This window comes from Nicotiana tabacum, chromosome 23 (assembly GCF_000715075.1).
Source record: "Nicotiana tabacum cultivar K326 chromosome 23, ASM71507v2, whole genome shotgun sequence".
In the NCBI taxonomy this organism is placed as follows: Eukaryota; Viridiplantae; Streptophyta; class Magnoliopsida; order Solanales; family Solanaceae; genus Nicotiana; species Nicotiana tabacum.
The window spans coordinates 12,127,263-12,146,521 of NC_134102.1; the positions used below are offsets into that span (position 1 = coordinate 12,127,263).

The 19,259-nt window shown below is 35.0% G+C and overlaps 1 non-coding gene across 1 annotated transcript; it reads left to right on the forward strand.

Moving 5' to 3' along the window:
* Positions 1-476: 476 nt before the first annotated feature.
* On the forward strand, positions 477-548 carry TRNAH-GUG (transfer RNA histidin (anticodon GUG)). Its single transcript has one exon. It is a non-coding gene; the product is annotated as a tRNA-His (tRNA).
* The last annotated feature ends 18,711 nt before the right edge of the window (positions 549-19,259 follow it).

The following is a 19,259-nucleotide window of genomic DNA, read 5'->3' on the forward strand; positions in this document are numbered from 1 at the left end:
AAGTGTTAAGATATTAAGAAAAAAATAAGTAGGCATAGTGAAGACTAAAAATGGGAAAAACTAATAAAATTTTATCTCAAAATCGAGAGAGACATAAGAGTTTAATAGATCTTGACTTGTGAATATGGAAGCATTAAGAGATCAAAGTATTTCAACAACACTTAATAAAAAATGTTAGAATCAAGCATTATTAAAGTACATAAAAATGGACGTACTATAATAGTTCTATTAAATATTACATCTCGTGAGAGATCAAAAATATTTCTAAACGTACTTTTAAAGAAAATCATATATAAAGTTTTAAAAATATATAATAATATATTTATATGTCAGTGTATTTCGATTTTTTTATCAAATATATTTGTTTTTTTATCCGGTGATTTGATTTGAACACTTTTACCAATTAGGTACAGTAACAAGATGTTGTTGACTGTTATTAACTTAGTATTGAGAATTCAGCACAAATTTCCACAGATGTGGCTGTAGTTTAGTGGTGAGAATTCCACGTTGTGGCCGTGGAGACCTGGGCTCGAATCCCAGCAGCCACAATTTTCGTTTGAATGTTTTTCCCTTTTTTCCCCTTTATATGAAATGACAGGCCATTCCGCAGCCACACTTTTGTAGGTACTCTTCTTTTCCCTTTTCTTGGGAGAAGGGAATTTAAGTTAGGGCTCGTTTGGCATAAAAAAGTTATTTTTTCCCACTTTTTTACGAAATCATTGTTTGGTCCTTAAAATTTTAAATTTCATTTGAAGTTGAATTCCGATTTTTTTCGAAATTTGAAAAGTTCCAAAAAATTATTTTTCAAATTTTCACTTCAGTCACTCAAAAAAATTCAAAAATAGTTCAAAATTGTATTTGTGTCCAAACATAATTCTAATTTTCAATACTATTTTCAACTTGAAAAAAATAAATTACTTTTTTTCTGGAAGTTCAGAATTCTTATGTCCAAACGCTCACTCAGGCTTTCCGTATTCCAATTGAGCTGAAAATGAGTCTTAATTTCTGTTTTTTTGTCTTTTCTACAGTATTACTTGAGAACTAGGGGTGGCAAAGGGGCGGGGCGAGACGGATATAAGATGGGTAAAAAATGGGTAATGCAAAAACGGATAAATTATCCGATCCGACTCATATTTAATACGGATAAAAAATAGGTTAACCGATAGATAATATGGATATTCATATTATCCATGACTTCTTGAATATGATCACTTTTTGGAGAATTTCTAGTATCCCAAACTTGAGGACCCCCCAATTTGAGGCTTTACAAATGCAAACGTTATACTCATTGGTTATCAATTTTCTAAGTGGATAATATAGTTCTTATCCATATTTGACCCATTTTTAAAAAGTTCATTATCTAACCCATTTTTTAATGGATAATATGAGTGAATAACTTTTTTTTCATCCATTTTGCCACCACTATTGAGAACAAAAGGAAATTTAACTTTTGAACATAAATTGTTCATTTTGCTAATAATAATATTATAAGGTATTCGAAGAAGCATAAATAATAGTAGTAATACTACGGTATAGGTCATCAACCCTTCATTTCTCAACGTAATCATGTCTTTACCAATACGTTTAGGGGATTTCACTATTAAATTTGAACTTTACGTTTAGTGATTCTAGCTAAAAAATATAGTGATTGGGCACAGGTTGCAAATAAAACATAACTATTCGTCTGTGACGATGTGTGTGAGTAAGTGATTGATCAAACATCGTTTTAAAGTTTTAATTGTAACGATTTATGTGAATAATTTTATTAAGACAAATATTGAGTTTACGATGATCTTCTAGGTAATATTGTAGAAAATATACAATCTTGATTTTTTCCCCCTCATCGTCAAAGTCATGTTTAGACGTAACACGCGGTCAATAATAGGAAAATTTTATCATTTTTTGATGATTCTTTTCACACCCTTTGTAAATTCTTTGAAAAATCTGTAAAAAAACATTTCAAATTAAATGTAATAACCCATTTAATTAGTATATATATACTTGGATAAAAGATACATAAAACTTAAAGAAATATGAAAGCAAAATAATGATATGTAAAAATCTGGATAATGCAACCCTGAGATGTTCTTTGCTTTTTTTCCTCATGCTTTTATTTTTATTTTTTTAATTCTTAAGAATTATTGACATCTACGTTCAATGGGATTAACATTTAAACAACAATAAAATATAAATTTTAAAGCAAAAAGAAAACAACAATTAATGTATCCCAACGCTGATAGGATCAAGTGCTCTAGTTCCTAATACTTTTCTTTTGTCTATATTCTCTTCCTTTTCTTTATCTCTTCCTTTGTTACATTTCTATAATCCCTAACTTTGTCCCTAAATTCACAAATTAACAAACCAAAGCCTATAACTCGAATTGAGAAAGAGAGAGAAAGATAATCTAAACTCTTACCTTTTGGATTTACTTTCCGAAAAGTAAAAAACTCTTGATTGCATATAATGAAATTGATATATCTTGATTGATAGGAGAAAGTGCAGTTAATTCAATGAGGCTACAATCAATCACAATGTCATCAGGTTGTTACTCTACAAATTCAATGAACATAATTTTTAATTCATCTTTGTTTAGAGGAAAATGAAAGAGAAACGAACTAAAACCCAATGACAAAAGTTATAAGAAAATAAATACACCATACTCAACATTAGGAGTGTACAAACCGAACCAAATCATATGTTAAGATCTATTACATTCTTATATCTTTTTCGAATGTGAAGTGATTATTAATATTTATGTATCATATTAATAGTTATTTTTTAGATGTAATTTTTATATATACTTTAAAGATTTTATATAGAATTTTCTTTAAAAAATGTCTAGAAATATTTGGGATTCTCTTGCGGGATATAATTTTTAATAGAATATGAAGTGCTCCATATTTATTAACCTTAAATAATGGGTTGTATAATCACTTTCTTATCAAGTGTTCCTCAAATGCGTCAATCTCTTTGTCTTTTCATATTCATATGTCAAGATCAATTAAATTTTTATATCTTTTTCGAATTTGAAGTGATTATTATTATTTAGGTATCATATTGATTTTTATGTTTAATTACTAAATTCGATTAACCCTAAAAGTGTACATCAACAAAAAAATTATTACCAGACGACTAAAAAGATAACTATCATGTGTTACTAAGTAAATTCTCCCATAAGAATATTTTAATAGATAATATATTTGTCAATTTTTTAAATTTTTATTAAACATATATTTACTTATAAAAATTTTAACAAAGTAAGATTGAAGTAATATTTAAGTAACAAAAATCTGAAAAATCCAACAAAACCGAACCAATCCAAACCGATATAATTGATTTGGTTTTGATAAAAACCGAACCAACCAGGTACATGTACACCCCTACTCACCATCAGTTAATTTTGCACCCACAAAGATCAAAAGTTAGTAGAAAATAAATGGCAGAATACATCAACAACCCTTTAAAGTTGTCTACACTTTTCACTTAGATACTTTATCTAGAATCTGTTCCATTTGAACATCTCAAATGTATCATTTAGACATAAAATTAATAGGCAACCAAATACAAAAGATGCGTGAAATTCACATGCTAGACTGCTGAATAAGATGGGCACACCTGAATTTAACTCAAACAAATTTAAATTGAAAAAAGTTTTGAAAAAATAAAAAAAATAAAAGAAAAGCAAGAACCCACCCCCACCCCTTCATCATCTTCCCTGATGTCCCCCCTCATTCTCTCTGCTGCCCCGGAGACCCCCCTACACCCCCCCACTTCATCTCCTGCACAAAACTCTTTGGCTCCTTTATTTTCTTTCCCCAGATCTGATGTGAAGAGGTCTTTGATGCGCTGCTTGCTGCACTCTCTCTCTCTCTCTCCTCTCTCTCTCTCTCTCTCTCTCTCTCGATCGAGAATTTTGTAACAAACTGAGGAAAATGACAATGGTGGTCCCTACTTCGGAGGAAGATCCTATCTGCTTCGTCGTCTGTTTTAAGGCTGAGATGTAACTGGTTGACGACGACACCAAGATTGCAGAGCCTCAAGTTAATAGATTGTGTGTGAATGCATGGTTGAAGGAAAGTGGTTGGATTTGGCATTACAGATGTTCACTTCTACGAATTTGATATACTCTTAAGCTTCTGAAAAAGATCTTGAGTTCATTTTCTGTATCATTTGCAAATTAAAAGAAACATCATCACCTAAGAACAAATGGATAAACCCCATGTTCTTCTTCGTTTTGTTTCAATTGAGAGCACTCAGGGAAAGGCTCTCCTAATCAAATTGAGAGTTCGCTTTGCCAGTCCATGGCCGCACCCAACAGTTCAGATCTGGGAGACGGAGAAATTCATGTCAATTTTTTCTTTTTTCTTTTATTGAAAATCCTTTCTTTAATAATTGTTTGATATCTTTGACTAGGAATGATTCACTAGTGATTTAATTTCTCTAGCGGCCTAATTGGAAAAGAAAAAAACTGGGTTGAAAAAGAGGAGAGAAACGAAGAAAGAATAAATATTTGGGGTTTTTCCGGCAATCTCCATTTATTCCGGCCATGAGAACTAAGATAGTAAGGTGGATGGTGGTGGACCTGTAACGACCCGATCGGTCGTTTTGAGCTCTAGCATCTCGTTCGACTCTTCGAGACCGTGAATAGATTCACTTCATGTATTATGACTTGCACATATAGTCAGATTAAATTTTCGGGAAGATCAGAGTTGGTTTGGAAAAATAATAAGATTTAACTTGAAAGAGTTGACCATGGTTTGACTTTTGGGTAAAAGACCTCGGATCGGAGTTTTGACGGTTCCGTTAGATCCAAATGATGATTTTGGACTTAGGCGTATGTCCGGATTTGAATTTGGAAGTCCGCAGGTTGATTTGATGCTTTTTGACAAAAGTTGGAAGATTGAAGGTTTAGAAAGTTGATAGATTTGACCGAGAGTTGACTTTGTTGATATCAGATATGGATTATGATTCTGGGAGTTGGTATAGGTTCGTTGTGTCATTTTGGACTTGCATGCAAAATGTGAGGTCATTCCGGGTTGATTTGGTATGGTTCGGCATGAGTTTTAGAAGTTTAAAAGTTCATTAGTTCATTAGGGTTGAATTGATGTGCGATTCATGGTTTTGATATTGTTTGGTGTTATTTGAGGCATCGAGTAGGTTCATGTTATGTTTTGGAACCGGTTTGTGTGATTGGGCGGGGTCCCGGGGGGCTCGGGTGTGTTTCAGATGTGTTTGGGTTGTGTCGCGCTCTTATTTGATGTTCCGACGTTGTTTCTGTGGGCATAAAGGGTACTATATTGAACAAATAACCTTTAATTTGTGATTAGATTGAACCATTAGATCCGTATCGTAATTACTGAACTATAGCAATAAGAATCGTCGAATTCCGAGGTATTTGAGAGAGTTATGCCCATTTCTGTGTCGGAAACGATAACTGATTTCTAGTGCGAACTTTTGTTCTTCACGAATGCGAAGAAGGATTTCTGGGTTGACCGGTCAACGCAAAAAATTTCTCTTCGCGAAGGTCTCCCGTGAAGGCAATGAATAAAATCATCTGGATAGTGTTTTAAACCGAGAATTTAAGTATCTTGAGCATATCTTGAGTTCTAGAGCTCCGTTTGAGGTGATTTTCACGGTGTTGTTCTCGTCTCTACATGGAGGTAAATATCAGACCTTTATTTTGATATTTTTCCATGAATAGTTTTGTTGGTTATTATTTTTATCCGTCTTTAGATTGTAGAAATTGGGATTTTGAGCCCCAAAGTTGAAAAATGGTAAATTCTTGATTTGAGAGTCAATTCGTGGGTGAAATTGGATGATTTTATGGATATATACTATATAAGTTAAGAATAATACTTATTTTTGATAATATTTGGAATCCGGGCATGTGGGCTCGGGCGTTGACCTTGTTGAATTTTTGAGCGGAGATAGGAATTATTACAAATTATTAAATTATGACTATTGGAGTATATTTTAATTGGTTTGCACATTGTTTTATTAGTTTCGGGTCATTTGGCATAGATTTGAGGAGTTAAAGAGGCGTTGGAGCCGGTTATCGGATTTCAAAGCGAGGTAAGTCTCATGTCTAACCTTTTTAGGGAGAATTTACTCCGTAGGTGTTATACTTATTATGTACTACATATTGTGGGAGCTACGCAGGTATGAGATGGCGAGTGTCCGTGCATATGCTAGAATTCCTGATTTTGTCCGAGTAGACTTAGATTCACGCCATGCTTTAATTGTACTATTTGAGTTATTCTTGCCTATTTAAATGCTTAAATTTCTATTTAGCATGAGACTAGACTCGCGTAGAGTATCAGACTTACTATTTTAGATACTTGACGAGCTACTTGATTAGCCGTGAAAATTGTACTTCCTTTACGGATTTCTTCCGCATTGTGCTTATTTGTCCGATAGTTTTTCTTGAATTTTATAACTCACATGTATATTTGTGAGTGGGGTCAGTGACCCGTCAAAGTTTCATATTCTAATGGGATCGGGCTGAACGCCTTAGCAATACTCTTATGGGATCGGGTCGTTCGCCTAGGTGGTATCACGTAATACACTCTTATGGGATCGGGTCGTTCGTCTCGGCGGTATCATGTAACACACTCTTATGGGATCAGACCGTTCGCCTCGGCAGAGTAACATATTCTTATGGTATCAGGCCGTTCGCCTCGGTAGGATTATGTATCACACCCTTATGGGATCGGGCCATTCGCCTCGGCAGTTCTATGAAACACTGTTATGGGATCGGGTCATTCGCCTCGACAGTTCTATGAAACACTCTTATGGGATCGGGCCGCTTGCCTTGGCAGAATCGTGCAAAATACTTAATAAGTAGTCCATGTACTCATGAGTTTCCTGAATTTAGTTGTGACTGTTGGTTTGTTATTGACCATTACATTTTCCATTTGAGGAGGTATCCGATAATTGAGGACTTTGTGTTCACTGTTCAGTTGTAGACCACACTATTTGCCTATATCTTTTCTCATTGTTTATTTACCATGTTTCATACTTGTCTACTTTATTATATTTGATTTACTGGACCATTAGTAAGTGTCAATGTCGACCCCTCGTCACTACCTCTTAGGGGTTAGGCTAGATACTTATTGGGTACGCGTTGATTTACGTACTCATGATGCACTTTTGCACTAAACGTGAAGGATCTGACATGTTCATTTGGTGGTCATTTGGACATGTAGGCGCAACTGCTGAGGGGACTTTATGGTAAGTTGCATTCCATGCTATGATTCGCAGCACACAAGTCTCCATCATAATTATTTACTTTATCCTGTCTATCTTGTATTCCATACTGGTGTTGTATTGTTATTGTACTTCCTAGTAGATGCTCATGCATGTTTGACACCAGGTTTTTGGATGTTCTAGAATTTGTTTATGGTTTTGCTTACCATTGACGCACTTTTACTTTATAATTCATTTAAATGGTATGTATCTACAATTTTTAATGCATTGATTTCCCTATCTAATAAGATTTATGATTTCAAAAATAATAAAATGAATAATTAAGTTGGTAGTTCACCGTTGGCTTGCCTAACGATGATGTTGGGTGCCATCATGACCTATAGTGAGTTTTGGATCGTGAAACGATGGTATCGAGTCATGAGCAAGTCGAGTAGAGTCTTGTAGATCGGTACAGAGACATCTGTACTTATCTTCGGGAGACTACATGGCTATTAGGAGAACTTCCCTTCTTGATTTCTTCATCGTGCAGTTTGATTTCATTGAAGCTTATATCTTCATTTTCTTCCTACTCATTCTTATACGATGTTGAGCGCTTGTTATTAATTGGGCATCGAGAAGTTGTAGTGGTGCTACAGATATATTGCAAGATATTTTTCCCTACGTATTCGGACGTACTATTATCGACACTTTGTGGAGGGGTGTTCTGTCGTTTCAGCCCAGTGTTAGCGTTGCCTATAGTTTCAAGGCTATGCACAATGTATTGTGATGTTCATGCGTTGTTATCGCGCAATGCTGGTGTGAATGGTAAGGTGCATATTTATGTGTCGCGGTAGTGAATGTCCCAAGAGGAGGATTTCTCGGTTTATGGTTTAGAGATTCGGCATTTACTTCCAGCAGATGAGAGGCAATCAGACTATGGATGTTCAGGCTTTGGTTGACAGAGTAGCGAGATTGGATATTTTTGAACTTGGTGGAATTCTTGTTTATGATGTGGTGTCGTCATCCTTGTTTGAACGTATTTAGGCTCGTCGGTGTGATGGTCTTCATTAGTTTACCTTTGGGACAGGGTGTTGTGAACTGGTACCTAAGAAGCGGGTATCAGAGATGACGGTGTGCGGCAGATTCAGTCTCGAATCGGTGTTTCTAGTGTTGATGTATCAATAAAGGTGATCTTTATGGAGGCTTAGAGTTGGTGGAAATTCATTAGTTTGGATGCTATAGAGATGGATTATGATTTGAGACAGTATTTTAGTAACGAAGGATGAGGAATAACATGGAGGATTATGTCTCGCAGTAGATGAGTTGTTAGCAGGTCAAGTGCGAGCAACAGAGATCATGTAGTTTGCTTAGGAAATTTGAATATGACGGGAAGAGTTTGCTTGGAACGTATATGGATATGAAAGCTTGATTATCGTTTTGGGATGCAACAAGACTTCGAGTTTTATAGCGTATTGTTGGACCTTCAATTGATGCTAATGGGATGAACATACTCTTGCATCTGGCGGATGAGTGTGGACCTAGGAGAATCAGCTGATTTCATAATGGACGTGGTTATGGCTATGCTGTTGAAGGATGTCGGTATGAGGTTACACAGGTGGGCTATCTCCTATGAGAAGGTTGGGGATTGCATGACTACTGATGAAGTTCCTATAAAGAGTCCTGCCTTCTATCCAGTGGGATGCATGTACGCGATGCGAGCGTAGATCGTTTGTAGAAGATAGTACGACTGTCAGGAGGTCGAGTGTGCGATTGTGGCTGATAATACGGGATGTGTTGTGATCAGTGCAACAAGAACCTATGAGAAATTTGGCCGAGCAATGGTGCGATATCATGGTAGCTGAGGAGGAAGAGTCATTGTGGGTTCTGGGTTTATGTGATTGTGGCTTAAAGCTAAGTGGGGGAGCCTACCGTCTATGATTGGGTCACGTGGTGATGTGCCTTTGCAGTTTCGGGTTATCGGTACGTTGGTGGATTAGTTATTACTAAGGGAAGAAAACATCAGGGGTAATTTGAGCAGGGGATTTGATGGATGTGATGTACATGGGAAAGTATTCATCCGGTTGCTTCATTAGAGTGCTCATGAGCTAACAGAGCACTAATGGTTTGGTCAAATAATCGGGATTCGACTAGAGTGGGCGACTCTCAATAATGGTTCTAGTTGATTCCAAATTTAAAGTGTGGTGCCTAAGGATTTTGGGTTCCTTGTGTGGCCGAGGACTGGGTTTTGCAGCAGAGTGTGAAGGATACTTAAGAAACTTCTATGTTATCATCGGGTCTACAAGGCAGTATTGGAGAAATGGGAGAAACGACTTCGGATTCGCAGAAGATCTTTTAGAACGGGTGTATCAGCTGGAGTTACTACTGAGTGTATGGGGAGAGTATGAAATGGCTTATGGGTGTTGAGGTGATGTAGTCTTGTGGTTTGGGGTCACTCTGGGTGAGTGTCAATTGAAGTCTGTTATATACTTGAAAATAGGTATTACTTCGAAGGCAAGTCAAGAGTAAATCGGAAGAAGTGTTAGTAGTGGTTTGGATTATTATGGTTAAGAATATAATCGGTTCCTTTGGTGCGATAAGGCCATACAGGTGTTTCGTGGCTAAACTTGCGGGTTTGGCAATCTCCGTAATTTGACTGATTTAGAGGTATTTGATTCGGATAGTTTTGTTATGTGTAAATGGGCACCAAAAGAGTTATGGTGGTTTAGGCCACAATTTAGGTTTGTGTTCTCTGCGTTTATGGGAAGTTGGCTGTGTGTTGCTATTCTTCTTCTGAAATGAGTTAAATGAAAGGTTTCTAGACGATGAAGTATTTATTCTACTAGTGTTTTGGGATTTATGATGAAATTCTTGTACCATCATGTAATAGCATGATAGTGGCAGTGAGAGGTGTGGAATTGGAATTGAAGGATCAAGGTTGCGATTCAGTTTGACAAGAATTCCACAGGCTCAGAGGAGCAGGGGGAAGATTTCAGATGTTCAGTGTATGCTGGCGCTACCTTAGTATTGCCGGAGAATGGTTTTCTGTGGGAGTTTGTTCCAGATTTGACGGTTGATCGTATGTGTCATGAATAGGGTCCCCACCCTTGAAAGGGTATTGGCCCAATATGGGATGATCAGAATCGGCTTGAGGTCCGTTGGTATATCTAATGTGAATATATGCTCTACATCAGGTCGTATGTGATTATTCAGCACAACATTGCTTATGGATGAGTCTTCGGGCATTGGATGTTTTTCGTGTCGTCAGTTATTCTATGTGATACTCTATTATGCCATGTGGGTTGTGATCCCATGGAGGTTGTGATGTTATATAAGCAATATGGCTCTCGAGATGCAGGACATTTATTGCACCTTAGTTGTGCTTGGGCCCGTGTAGCTAGAGTAATGTTATGCACTTGGCATACTTGTTGATGATATACATGTGTTTTGTGGGTACGAGCATTATGCCTTGGTGGGTATTTCCTTATTGATTTTTATGTGTGGATCGGGTGGCACGCCGCTACAGGTATCATGTTTGGATCGGGTTATACGTTGCAATGGTATCATGTGTGGATCGTGCACGCAACAACAATGTTGATTAAGATCCCTTACATTTATTTTGGTGCCTTGTTTTTCATCTTTGAGATAGGTTCGTAGCATTGGTTTGGTTGTTTTTGTTCGTTACACAGGCCGGATAGTCTTGTATTCGGGTTTGTTATTCCTTATTGGTCATATTCGAGTTGTGGCTTGTTGGCGCATTGATGGCGTCGTATGAGATTTTAGATGGTGTTTGAGGTGGCTTATTACCCGAGTAGTTTGTATTGGGTGAGACGAGGTTGTTGGACCTGGAATTAGTGCAATCAGATTTATATAATGTGTATTAGAGGAAAATTTTCACTAATCAGTTCAGAATGAGGCAATGGTTCTCATCAAGCGGAGAGACTCCATAAGTTATTGATTGGGCAGGTAGTTATGAGTTTTTACACATCTCTTACATCATTGCAGTAGTGCAAGAGTTGGAACAAGGCTTATATGTGTTATGAGGTATATTACAGGCATCAGCTTCGTGAATTTGCAGCTATTGTGGTTCCAGGAAATGGGTTCTTAACTCTATGAATGAATATGTAGTGATTGTTAGCGATAAATGAAGCCTCAGAAAGTGGGGGCTACTTGTTCATTTTTACGTCGCAATCAGGCGGAGTACCTACCTTTTCCTTATTTTCGGTAGTTTTCTTAATTAAGAGCCCGTTTGGACATAATTTTTTTTTCTTTTTTTCAAAAAAAAATTATTTTTTTTCGAAATTAGTGTTTGTTCATAAAATTTTCAATTTTCACTTGAAGATGCATTTTGAAATTTTTTGAAAATTTGAAAAATTTCAGAAAGTTGTTTTTCAAAATTTTCGCTCAAATCACTCACAAAACTTCAAAAATAACCCAAACTGAAATTTATGTCCAAACACAACTCTAAATTTCAAATACCATTTTCACTTGAAAAAGTTTTTCACCATTTTTTTTGAATTTTACATTTCTTATGTCCAAACGCCTACTAAAACAAATATGGCAATCTTGTGCCAAAGTGAACCAACCATCACATATCGATTATATGGTGGATTGGTAAGTATTCTTTTATTCCTAAGGAGATGTTTCGGGTTGAACCCAGGGTATGAAGTCATCTGAGAATGTTTAATCCTCCAATAATATGAATAGCTTTTCGGTGCGAATCTAAATCAATTAGTCAAGCCTCAATGCGGATATCGATCGAGAAACCAAAAAGAAAACGAACCATTAGCTTTCAGCTTGGGGCTCACTACTAAAAATCTGCTAAAAACCGACCAACTATTTCCGACCAACGTTGGTCGGTCAAAAAAAGTGACCAAACACCGTCCAGGTTGGACGGAAACTGGGGAAAAAAATATTTATATTTTTTTAAAACTAAATACCGACCAACGTTGGTCAGCAAATTGGTCAATGAATTGACCAAGCTGGTCAGACAAGAAAATTTTGGATTACCGACCAACGTTGGTCGGTAATCTGGATCCAATTTTTTAAATTTTAATAATTATTTTATTATTTAAAATATTTTATAATATTTAAGAATTTATATTTAAAATTACCGACCAACGTTGGTCGGTTAATGTAGGGGAAGCATTTACCGACCAACTTTGGTCGGTAATTGTTATTTTCTGCAAAATAACCGACCAAAGTTGGTCGGTTATTACGTCAACATTGATCAAACTTTCGAATTACTTTTATATTTACTATCTAAATAATATAAATGTAATTCGTTAACACTTTTGTAATACAAATAATTAATACACTAACATATACTATATATAACATGCTATTTGTAAATTGATTTATCGACTTATAACTTACTTAGATGCATCGATGAATATTAAAAACAAAACGTTTGACCTATATCGACTAATAGTAAAAATAAAACGTCTCGACTTATATCGATTAATCTAGCTATGCCATGTATTATTAGTGATGAATGAATGAAAAATAAAAGAATTAATACTAAACATCTGTTATATATATATATATATATATATATATATATATATATATATATGGATCACAAATTAAATAAACGAAAGAAGATATTAGTATTAAGTAAACGAGTTAAATTAATAGGTCAAACATGGTCAAACTTTAACAAGCTATATATATACACACTAACATATACTATAACAAGCTATATATATATAGTTAAAGTATTACAGTGAAGTGTGTTTGTATGTGTGTGTGTGTGTGTGTATATATATATAAAAGAACACGAAGCGCTAGGACCACAGGGTCGGGTTCTTTTAGGGATAGACTTGGGAAGATACTAATTAGTATATATATACTTTATCATCAAATATATCTATTTGTAAATTGATTCATCGACTTATAACTTACTTAGATGTATTGATGAATATTAATCGATGATTCATCAAAATGTCTCGACCTATATATCGATTAATCTATGTCATGCATTATTAGTGATGAACGAATAAAAAAAAAGTTATTAGCATCAATTACAATATAGTGTATGTGTGTGTGTGAGAAATTACTCACATACTTAATTATAACTTAGAAAATTTACTTAGATAGATGCTATTATAATTTATTAAAATTAAATAGTTAATATAATTATTTATAAAGATTATGCTTATAGTTTATAATTATTTATAATAATTGCATAGTTAAATAAAATAAATGCTTGTAGTTTATAATATTTTTTTTATAGTTTATAATATTTTAAGAAAAAAACACAAAAAAAAAAAGAATTTAATTTTTTTTTAAAAAAAACTGACCAAAGTTGGTCGGTTTTTGGTCAAACGGTCAGCACTTAATATACCAACCAAAATTACCGACCAACTTTGGTCGGTAATTCTAAAATCAGAGAAGTAAAAAACGGGGGAAACTCCCATTTCTCTGAAATTTTTCCCTCTTCACTCTAAACCTTCCCCTCTCTCCTTCTCCCAGCCCTCCCCCTCGCCGTCCAGCCCTCACCCTCGCCGTCGCCGTCGCCGCTGCCACTGCCACTGCCGCCCCTCTCCTTCTCCATCTCCTAAAAATTCTAGGTTTGAATTACAACCCATTTATTTATTATTTCTAGGTTTTGTTAATTAGTTATGAATTAGTTTCAATTGATTAGTGTTTCAATTATTTGAACATTGCATTTTATTGAGAATTAGGGTTTAGGTCTTGTTTTAATTAGTTTTGTTAATTAGTTTTATTAACTAATTAGTTTTATTAATTAGTCAATTAGTTATGAATTAGTTTAGTTTAGGGTGTGGGTTGAATTTCTTTAGTTTAGTTAGTTTATATTTAAACTCGTAGGATATGAATTGTAATTTTAGTTTTTAGGATTTGTTCTTGTGAATTGAACTTTTAGGATATGAATTGAACTTTTAAGATATGAATTGGACCTTTTGGATATGAATTGGACTTTTAGGATATAAATTGGTGTAATTAGGAAAAAATAATTATCTTGAATTAACTAAAAAAGATATAATTAATTTATAATTATAGAATAAATTAATTTGTTATTGTGAATCGAACTTTTAGGGTATGGGTTGAATTTCTTTAGTTTAGTTAGTTTATGTTTAAACTCGTAGGATATGAATTGAAATTTTAGTTTTTAGGATTTGTTCTTGTGAATTGAACTTTTAGGATATGAATTAAACTTTTAAGATATGAATTGGACCTTTTGGATATGAATTGAACTTTTAGGATATAAATTGGTGTAATTAGGAAAAAATAATTATCTTGAATTAACTAAAAAAGATATAATTAATTTATAATTGTAGAATAAATTAATTTATTGTTGTGAATCGAACTTTTAGGGTATGGGTTGAATTTCTTTAGTTTAGTTAGTTTATGTTTAAACTCGTAGGATATGAATTGAAATTTTAGTTTTTAGGATTTGTTCTTGTGAATTGAACTTTTAGGATATGAATTGAACTTTTAAGATATGAATTGGACCTTTTGGATATGAATTGAACTTTTAGGATATAAATTGATGTAATTAGGAAAAAATAATTATCTTGAATTAACTAAAAAAGATATAATTAATTTATAATTGTAGAATAAATTAATTTATTCTTGTTTTATTTGTATAGATGGAACATCGTACTTGGATGTACAATAGAAATTATCCTAATCGGCGGGGATTGCGGGAGGATTTTGTAGAAGGGGTTGATGACTTTATTAGACATGCAATGTCACTTCCACCATACCAAAGTGAAGGAGTAATTAGGTGCCCTTGTGTCAGGTGCGATTGTATGAAGTTTAAAAAATCGGAGGAAGTTAAGCTTCATCTTTATAGGAAGGGGTTTATAGAGAATTACTTTGTGTGGACTAATCATGGAGAGATCGATGGTAGCCGTGAGATATTTCATAACATGGTTGTTGGTGAAAGTAGTAGGTCGGTGGAGAATACAAATTTTGATTCTAGAATTCAGGATATGGTTGCGGATGCTTTTGGGGGTGAGCCCAATGAAAATGTTGAACAAACTCCTAATGATGACGCAAAACGTTTTTATGAACAGTTAGAGGAAGCTAGTCGTCCACTACGTGAAGGAAGTCCGCACTCTGAGCTGTCTGTTGCAGTTAGATTACTAAGTATCAAATCTAATTGAAATATTTTTCAAGCAGCCATGGACTCTTTCACTGACCTTATGAGTGAACTAGTTGACCCTAATATCAACTTACCTGGTGATTTCTATAAGGCGAAGAGATTGGTTTCTAAGTTAGGACTTTCGTCAATGAGAATTGATTGTTGTGAAGATGGTTACATGTTATATTATAAAGATGATGCAACTTTAGACAGTTGTAAATTTTGCGAAAAGCCTCGTTTCAAGAGGCTTTCCAGCGGGAATATGGTCGCTGTCAAGGCAATGCATTATTTACCTCTTATACCTAGTTAAAGAGGTTATATGCGTCGATGAGTTCTGCTCCTCATATGAGATGGCACTTTGAAAATAGAAGATCACCTGGTGTTATGTGTCATCCTTCAGATGGAGAAGCTTGGAAGCACTTTGATAGGACATATCCAGATTTTGCTAGTGAACCAAGGAACATTCGATTAGGTCTGTGTGCCGATGTCTTCACGCCTTTTTCTATATCTGCGACACCATATTCATATTGGCCTGTCTTTCTTACACCTTATAATCTACCACCTGAGTTGTGTATGACTAGTCCATATATATTCTTAAATTGTATTATTCCCGGTCCACGTAATCCGAAAAGTTTGATTGATGTATATTTGCAACCTTTGATTGATGAGCTAAAACAATTGTGGTATGGTGGTGTTGAAACATATGACATATCAACCAAGCAGAATTTTAATATGTGTGCTAATTTAATATGGACTATTAATGATTTTCCTGCGTATGGAATGTTGTCTGGGTGGATGACTGCTGGGAAGCTAGCTTGTCCTTATTGCATGGAAAATAGTAAAGTGTTCACTTTGAAACATGGCCGAAAGCAATCATGGTTTGATTGTCACCGTCAATTCTTGCCTGATGATCATGAGTTTAGAAGGATGAAAAATGCATTCAAAAAGAATAAAGTGGAATATGATTCTTCACCTCCGATACTTTCAGGTGAGGAAATTTGGGAGAGGGTCCAGAACTTCAGTAAAGTTACTGAGGCTCCACCTTATAGATTCCCCGGATATGGTGTTAATCATAATTAGACGAAACCGAGTATATTTTAGGAGTTGCCTTATTGGAAGGATAATCTTCTCCGACACAACCTTGATGTCATGCATATCGAGAAGAATTATTTTGATAATTTGTTCAACACAGTGATGGATGTTAAAGGTAAGACAAAAGATAACCCGAAGGCTAGAATGGACTTATAAGAATATTGCAGGCGGCCTGAATTATACTTGCAGACAGCAAACAATGGTAAGGTGTTCAAGCCCAAAGCAAGTTACACATTCACTTTGGAGGAAAGACGACAAATTTGTGATTGGGTTACGAAATTAAAGATGCCTGAGGGTTATGCATCGAATCTTGGAAAAAAAAGTAGATATGGAGGTAGGGAAGTTGAGCCATTTGAAAAGTCATGACTGCCATGTTTTCATGGAGACCTTAGTGCCTATTGCATTTTGTGGTTTGCCTGAAAGAATCTGGAAATCCATCACAGAGATTAGTTTGTTTTTCAAAGACTTGTGTTCTACCACATTAAAGGAAGAAAACCTACTTCGGATGGACCAGAACATCCGTGTAATTTCTAGTAAGATGGAAAAAATATTCCCATGTGGTTTCTTTGTTGTGAAGAAGAAGAAAGAGGGGGATCAAGATAGGTGGGTCGAGGACCGGGCCTCGACTGCATATGTAAGCTTTCAATTTTATTTAAGTATTATAATTTACTTTTATAAAAAACTTGAAATACTGATTTAATTTAAAATAATATAGGGTCGCTACCAAAGTAACGTGGAGGAATTCATCCGTAGTCATCCAGCTGGTGAATCGGGTGAGCCAACCCAACCTTCGGACGAGGATGCTGAAAGAATATGGTTGGAGTCTGTTGGCGGTCCAAAATGGGGGAAGGTATACAGGGCTTCCTACTAAAAACTTCCATCGCTATAAGTATGGAATGCGAGGAATAGGGACTTCCTCGCAAGGCGAGCAACTTAATAGGGAGAGCCTCTCCGCTATGCAGTGACAAAGCTCACATCAGAGCTAGAAGCGGCCAAGGAAAGAGAAAGGCTTAGAGATGCTCAATTCCTTGGCATGCAAGCTCAGATCAGAACTCTCCTATCTAGTGGAGCTTTTCCGTTGCCCCGATCTCGTGAGTCATCTCCAAAGGGTCGACCTCCATGTGATCGTTCCTCCCGCCCTGCTCGTGATCGTTCCTCCCGTCCTCCCCGTAATCGTGCTTCCCGTCCTCCACAAGACCGTTCTCTATATCGTCTTGTAAATGAAAGTTCATCAGACGATGATGATAATGTTGTAGAAAATACCCCTTGACTTTTATATACTTTGAACTAGACAAATAGAACCAGTTTTGAACTAGTTGTAATTAGTTTTAACTTGGTTTTGGATTTTTATGCTCAATTGAACTTTAATTTGTTAGTTTTAAAGTATTTATTGAATGTTTTGGTTGTTGTTGTTGTTGTGTTATTGTTGTTGTTGTTGTGTTGTTGTTGTTGTTGTTGTGTTGTTGTTGTTGTTGTTGTATTTTTTTTTTTTTTTTTTGTTGTTGTTGTTGTTGTTGTTGTGTTGTTGTATTGGTATGCTGGCAGGTGGTGTAGCTGCCAAAATAGGTATTTTATGCCAAAATTAAACCCAGAAAAATCGACCAAAGTTGGTCGGTTTTTTAAAAAAATAAATTATTCTAAAATACCGACCAAAGTTGGTCGGTTAATGAACATTGAATTCCCAGAATTCAACACTACCGTCCAACTTTGGTCGGTATTTTGCTTGCATTGTTGAGATTACCGACCATGGTCGGTCGGTAATGTTTAATTTTAATTATTTTTAAAAAATATATATTTTCAATTACCGACCAAAGTTGGTCGTTTTTTTTAATTTTAATAATTAATAAAAAAATATAATTTAGTTAAACCGACCAACTTTGATCGGTAAAATTAAATTAATAAAATATATTTTCGACCAAAGTTAGTCGGTAAGTAATTAAACTTGTCAGATGGTCGTTTTAATATACCGACCAAAGTTGGTCGGTAATTTCCGACCAACTTTGGTCGGTAAGCCATTCCGACCATCAAAACACCGTCCACACCGTAATGATCGCGTTTTGGTCGGTAATTTGCCATAACCGACCAACGTTGGTCGATATTTTTGATCAGTTTTTAGCGAATTTCTAGTAGTGACTTCAATTGAGATGTAGGTTTGATTATCAAGAAAAGAGTGTTATAAGTTAGTAAGTGGAGCAGACAAAAAATTTTGCCGTGCAGAAGATTTAAAAAAATTATAAGAGTTTAAGTTACATATGCTTGTCAGCCTAACGAATTTGTTATACTATTAGATCGGCCAGGATGTAGATATAGTTGAGGCTAGCATATATACCTAAAACAGTTAATTTAATCGCGCTTCGCGGACTTACAAAAATCTTTGTAAGAAAATAAGATGAAAAAAAATAAAAACAAATAAAAGTACTTCATACTCCTTTATGAAAAAAAATGAAACATAAAATAAAGTCAAATAAATGTGTTTCGTTCCTTTCTGTACGTAGTTTTATAATGACGAAGTTACTCAAGTAACATTACTCTCTGCTGGGACTATGCAATATTTTTTTGAAGGCAAAAACTATATAATGTTAGCCATCTCGCCTTCTTTTTCCTATGTTATAATGTTCATAAATAATTATTAATTATTATAAATAAGTCCTTTTGTTAGAGATTGTATTTATATGTTATAAGCAACATCTATTTACCTGCAATATAATGTGAGAGATGTTCGTTGTAGCGTAGTTGTATCATATATAGTTTATGTCATCCAATCTTATATGTAGAATATATATTTACTTAAGGTAGTTACCGAGGATTGAATGAGGAAAATTGCGGCTTGTAACAGTAGGCAAAACTAAGAAAATGCCATCACCTTACATTTTTT